Raw genomic sequence first — 6013 nt, forward strand, 5'->3', positions numbered from 1 at the left:
AATCCGTCGTAGGGGCCTCTCCCGTCCCGGTAGGATCCTAGGAGAAACGGAAAAGTGTGGAGCAGTGGGTAACACAAGAAGTACAACATGGAAGAGTGTATGCTTGGTATGTTGGTAATTCTTGTTTCACTTTGTGAGCGCACAAATGAACAAGGACGAAAAGCGACGCTGACACAGCGCTGCTTCCAACATATGCTTTATTTTCTACAGTGGCGCATACATATATATATATATATATATATATATATATATATATATATATATATTGTCGCGGTGCAACGCGGACAAACAAGAAGGACAACTTGCGACAGAGAAGCAGCGTGTTCAAATCAGCTGAACAGAAAAACGTCTTCCTCGTCTTTCACACCGAAAGCTACTGTCCCACTAGCCGGAGTCTGTGAAACCTCACCATCGTCATCATCGTTTATGTTTATACACGTGTCACTTGCCTCTCCTTAACAGAGCATCGGCCCGATGCTAAACCAGAACCACCGTTTTATGGAAGCGCAGAGTCAGTCGGTGACATAGGGCTTCATGCGTACCACATGCACGAGTTCTGGCCGGTGCTGGCGACGCCTTGTGCAGTAGGGACTGTCGGGGACGACCTCGTAGGTTACGTCACTCAGCTGTCGCGATACACGATATGGCCCGAAGTATCGCCTTAACAGTTTCTCGGACAGTCCACGTTTTCGTATGGGCGTCCAAACCCACACTCGGTCGCCGGTTGCGTAGGTTACTATTCGACGGTGGGCATTACAGCGGCCTGCATCGTAGTCTTGTTGTTGGCGGATTCGCAAGCGTGCGAGCTGCCTAGCTTCTTCCGTGCGTTGAGTAAACACGTCGGCGTCCGTGTCGATGTCGTCCCATTCGTGTAGTAACATCGCATCCAACATCGTCCGTACCTCCCGTCCGTGAACGAGGCTGAATGGAGTCATGCGAGTCGTTTCTTGTTTAGCTGTATTGTATACGAACCTGATATAGGGCAAGATTTCGTCCCAATTTTTATGTTGGACATCCACGTACATCGAAAGCACGTCCTCAATAGTCTTGTTTGAGCGCTCTGTTAATCCGTTCGTTTGCGGGTGGTAGGCAGTTGTCTTACGATGAGTCGTGCCACTTAACATCAAGACATGGTCTAAAAGAGCTGCCGTAAATGCGGTTCCGCGGTCTGTAATCACGACGGTTGGGGCACCATGTCGCAGTACAACATTCTCTATGAAAAATCTCGCAACTTCCGCCGCTCTGCTTCTTTGGAATGCCTTTGTTTCGGCGTACCGGGTCAGATAATCCGTTGCGACGATAACCCAGCGGTTCCCTGCAGTAGAAGTGGGAAGTGGACCCAAAATATCCATTCCGATCTGGGCAAATGGTGTTCGTCGGACTTGAACAGGTTGCAGCAGACCGGCTGGTTTTGTCGGAGGTGACTTGCGTCGCTGGCAGTCGAGGCAAGTACGAATGTGGTGCTTCACGGCTGTGGTGAGCCATGGCCAGTAGTATCCTTGCCGAACTCTTGCCAATGTGCGCGTGTAGCCTAAGTGACCAGAAGTCACCTCGTTGTGACATGCTTGAAGCACTTCAGTACGAAGGTTTGCAGGAATGACGAGCAAATAGGGAAGTCCAATCGACGAGAAGTTTCTTTTGTAAAGGACGCTGTTCCTTAAACAAAACGACGGCAATACTCGTGCAAAAACTCTGGGTGCATTTTGAGACTGTCCGTCTAAGTAATTAATTAAACCAAGCAACTCAGGGTCGTCACGTTGTTGTTGGGCAATCGTGGACGTGTCAAGAACACCAAGGAATGCAGTTTCATCCTCATCGGGTAGAGAAGCCGACTGTATTGGTGATCGGGACAGGCAGTCGGCGTCCATATGTCGCTTCCCCCACTTGTGTACGACCGTCATATCAAATTTTTGCAGCCTCATCGACCGGTGGGATCTTTAAGATTAGTCAACCAACAAAGTGAATGATGGTCGCTAATAACTTTGAAGGGGTGACCATACAAATACGGGCGAAATTTCATAACTGCCCATACCACGGCGAGGCATTCTTTCTCTGTTGTTGAATAATTAGCCTCTGTGCGTGTTAGCGTTCTGCTTGCGTAGGCGATGACTCTTTCCGTGTCCTCTTGCCGCTGCACTAGCACAGCTCCCAGACCCACATTACTAGCGTCAGTGTGAAGCATCGTGGGGGCTTCCTCGTCGAAGTGGGCAAGCGCTGGGGGTGTTTGAAGACGTTGGCGCAGATCATTAAACGCAGCTTCCTGTTCGTCATACCACTGAAAGGCAACGTCGTCCCTCGTGAGCCGAGTTAAAGGTGACGTAATGCGTGCGAAGTCCACGATAAACCGCCGATAATAGGCACAAAGGTCCAGAAAGCGTCTGACAGCCTTCTTATCGGACGGTACTGGGAACTGTGCAACGGCGGCAGTTTTTTCAGGATCGGGCCGAACGCCTGTGTGGCTGACGACATGACCAAGAAATTGTAGCTCTTCAAAACAGAAGTGACATTTCTCTGGCTTCAACGTGAGGCCCGCGGACCTTATGGCTCGTAAAACAACTTCCAGCCTCTTGAGGTGCCCGCCAAAAGTTGCGGAAAAGACTATGACGTCGTCAAGATAAACCAAGCAGGTTTGCCACTTCAACCTCGAAAGGACGGTGTCCATGAGCCTTTGAAAGGTAGCGGGCGCTGAACACAAACCGAAGGGCAATACTTTAAATTCGTATAAACCATCTGGTGGCACAAAAGCGGTTTTCTCCCGGTCTCTTGGATCTACCTCGATTTGCCAATATCCGCTCCTCAAGTCCATTGAAGAGAAATAGCGAGCGTGTCGAAGTCCGTCAAGCGAGTCATCGATGCATGGAAGCGGGTACACATCTTTCTTGGTTACTTGATTCAGCTTCCTGTAGTCCACGCAAAAACGCAGTGTGCCGTCCTTTTTCTTGACTAGTACTACAGGTGATGCCCAGGGGCTTTGTGATGGCTGAACCACGTCATCTTCAAGCATTTTCGCTACTTGTTGCTGTATCACTTCGCGTTCCTTGAGAGCCACACGATAGGGATTCTGGTGAATAGGTCTCGCCGTGTCTTCGGTAATTATTCGATGCATCGTTAGCGGCGTACGGCCAACTCGTGATGTCGATGAAAAGCAGTCCTGGAATTCGGCTAGCAGCTCAAGAAGTCTCGTTCGTCCTTTGACAAGGTAGTACCAACGTCAAGAACGGGTGCTGATTCTTGTTTAGGCGCTTCGTCCAGTATCGATAAACAGCCTTGGACTTCTACAATATTGTCAAAGTAAGCGACGGCTGTGCCCTTAGGAAGGTGCCGGCGCTCAGCACTAATGTTGGTGAGGAGCAAGTTCGTGCGTCCAGCAGTGACAATGACAATACTTCGCGCAACTGAAATGCCATGGCTAAAGAGCAGTGAGTTAATTTGGTCGGCAATGCCTTCGCTGTCGAACGGTGCGTCCCCTGCCACCGAAACAAGAGTGCGTGACCGTGGCGGGGTGACCACATCATGATAATTTAGACGCAGAGGTTTATGTGCCGCCCCTGAACAATCGACTAAACCAGGGCTGTTGCGGAACGTTATTAAACTGTCCGGGATGTTGATGACGGCGCCATATTCCCTCAAGAAATCCATCCCAATAATTAGGTCTTTGCAACATGAGGCGAGAACGACGAAGGTCGCCACGAAAGAAGAACCGCCGATGTTGATTCTCGCTGTACACCTTCCGATAGGCATCAGTAACTGGCCTCCTGCGGTCCTTAGGTGAGGTCCCGTCCACGGCGTCTTTACTTTCTTGAGGCGTACGGCGAGGTCTTCACTTATAATAGAGAAGTCGGCACCGGTGTCAACTAAGGCGGTCACTTGTTGTCCGTCCACGAGAACGGCAAGGTCTGCGGTCACAGTTTCGTCGGTGTTACGTCGTGTCGGCTTTACGGCGTCCTGTGGTGAGAGTAATGGGGGCTTTTTTTCGTCGTCTTGACGGCCTGTGACCTTACCCCCGGAGGTCGCCGCCTTCAGTTTCCCCGGCGTGGGCTGGGTGACCTCCTTGCTCGGAGGTCAGCAAAAGTGCGGTGATGCGATGAAGGCGAGTGGGCAGGAGACGGAGAACGTGGTCGATGTCCCAAACCCGGCTGGTAATCAGGTATGCTCTCGTCATCGTTAGTACGGCGGTCGTCAAAATGGGGCCGGGACGCTGGAGGTCCTTGAGAACCAGTGTTGTCGCGGTGCGATAAGTAGTCGTCGTTGGCGCGTCGACTGTCAGACCAGGGCCTTAGAGGGCGAAACGAATCTACGCGGTGCCAGCAATGACGATAAATATGGCTCACACCTCCGCAGTTAAAAAAAAGTGGACGCCTATCTACGGTGCGCCAGGCGTCTGTTTTGCGAAGCTGTGGACGTCGCAACGGCTCCTCTTGTGACGAAGGCCATGGCATGCCAGCGGATGGCTGGTCGTATGGCGGCAGGACGGCAGGTCGCCTCGATGTGTCCTCCTGCGGTGGTGGCCAAGGAATGGCTGCAGTTGGCTGGCGGTACGACGGTGGAACGGGTGGTGGGCGTCGAAGAGCGGCGGCGTAGCTCATGGGACGCTGATCTTGAGGAGTATCAGCCGTCGAGAATGCTTGACGGATTTCGTCGCGGACGACGTCAACGACAGACGCTTTGGGCGCTCCATTACCGGAGTCCGCAACTTCTGCAGTTCCTCACGAACAATCTCCCTGATCAAGTCACGCAAGGAGCTATGATTGTCAAACGTCATGGCGGCGGCGTGAAGTTGGGCGCTGCTGGATAAGCGGTCGTACTGTCGGCATCGTTGGTGAAGTGCCCGCTCGATAGCCGTAGCCTCCTTGATCAAGTCCGCCACGGTGCTTGGCGGGTTGCGCAGAAGTCCGGCGAACAACTGCTCTTTTACGCCGCGCATGAGGTAGCGCAACTTCTTATCATCGGTCATATGGGGGTCACCTCTGCGAAAGAGACGGGCCATGTCCTCGGCGAACATCGCGACTGTTTCATTGGGTTTTTGAACTCGTAACTCTAGTAGTTGCTGGTCGCGGTCCCGTCGATCGACATTGGCGAAGGTGTCAATCATCTGCTGTTGAAAGTCGCACCATATTGACAGACTGCCTTCGCGGTTTTCATACCAAGTACGAGCGCTGTCGTCAAGGTAGAAATAGGCGCGGGAGAGCTTTTGCTCAGCAGACCACTGGTTGATCTTGGCAACACGTTCATAGTGTTCAAGCCAGTCTTCAACGTCTTCGTGTGCGCCACCACCAAAGCGATCAGGCACCAGTGGTTGAAAAAGCGTTACCTGAGAGGGGTGGGGAGGAGCGCTGGCTTGGAGTACCTGTTGCGGGCTGGCGTTGGCCATTGGTAGATGCAGGCGGCGCCTTGTGGAGGGTCCCGGCGAATGGGTGAGCTCGGGAGCAAGGCCGCGCAGCCGACTAAAGCGATGCACAGGGTTGCGATAGGTGCGTCCGGGCTGGATGAACGACTCCCAGTGGGAGTGTGGAGCATCAGGCAGGGATGTGGTCCAGCACCTCCACCAGTGTCGCGGTGCAACGCGGACAAATGAGAAGGACAACTTGCGACATCGTGTTCAAATCAGATGAACAGAAAAACGTCTTCCTCGTCTTTCACACCGAAAGCTACTGTCCCACTAGCCGGAGTCTGTGAAACCTCACCATCGTCATCGTCGTTTATGTTTATACACGTGTCAATATATATATATATATATATACATATATATATATATATATATATATATATATATATATATATATATATATATATATATATATATATATATATATATATATATATATATATATATATATATATATGCGTCGTAATATGGCCATATAGTACCCGTCGATTTTCGTCCTTTTTCATTTGTGCGCTCAAAAAGTGAAACAAGAAGGATTTTCAAAGGTAGGCTACGCTATAGCTGAAGAGGCGGCGTCGAAACCTAAGTGTGTGTTTTGTCGGATGTGTGCGAAAAGCGGCAAACAGT

Source organism: Rhipicephalus sanguineus, chromosome 4 (assembly GCF_013339695.2).
Source record: "Rhipicephalus sanguineus isolate Rsan-2018 chromosome 4, BIME_Rsan_1.4, whole genome shotgun sequence".
Classification (NCBI taxonomy): domain Eukaryota; kingdom Metazoa; phylum Arthropoda; class Arachnida; order Ixodida; family Ixodidae; genus Rhipicephalus; species Rhipicephalus sanguineus.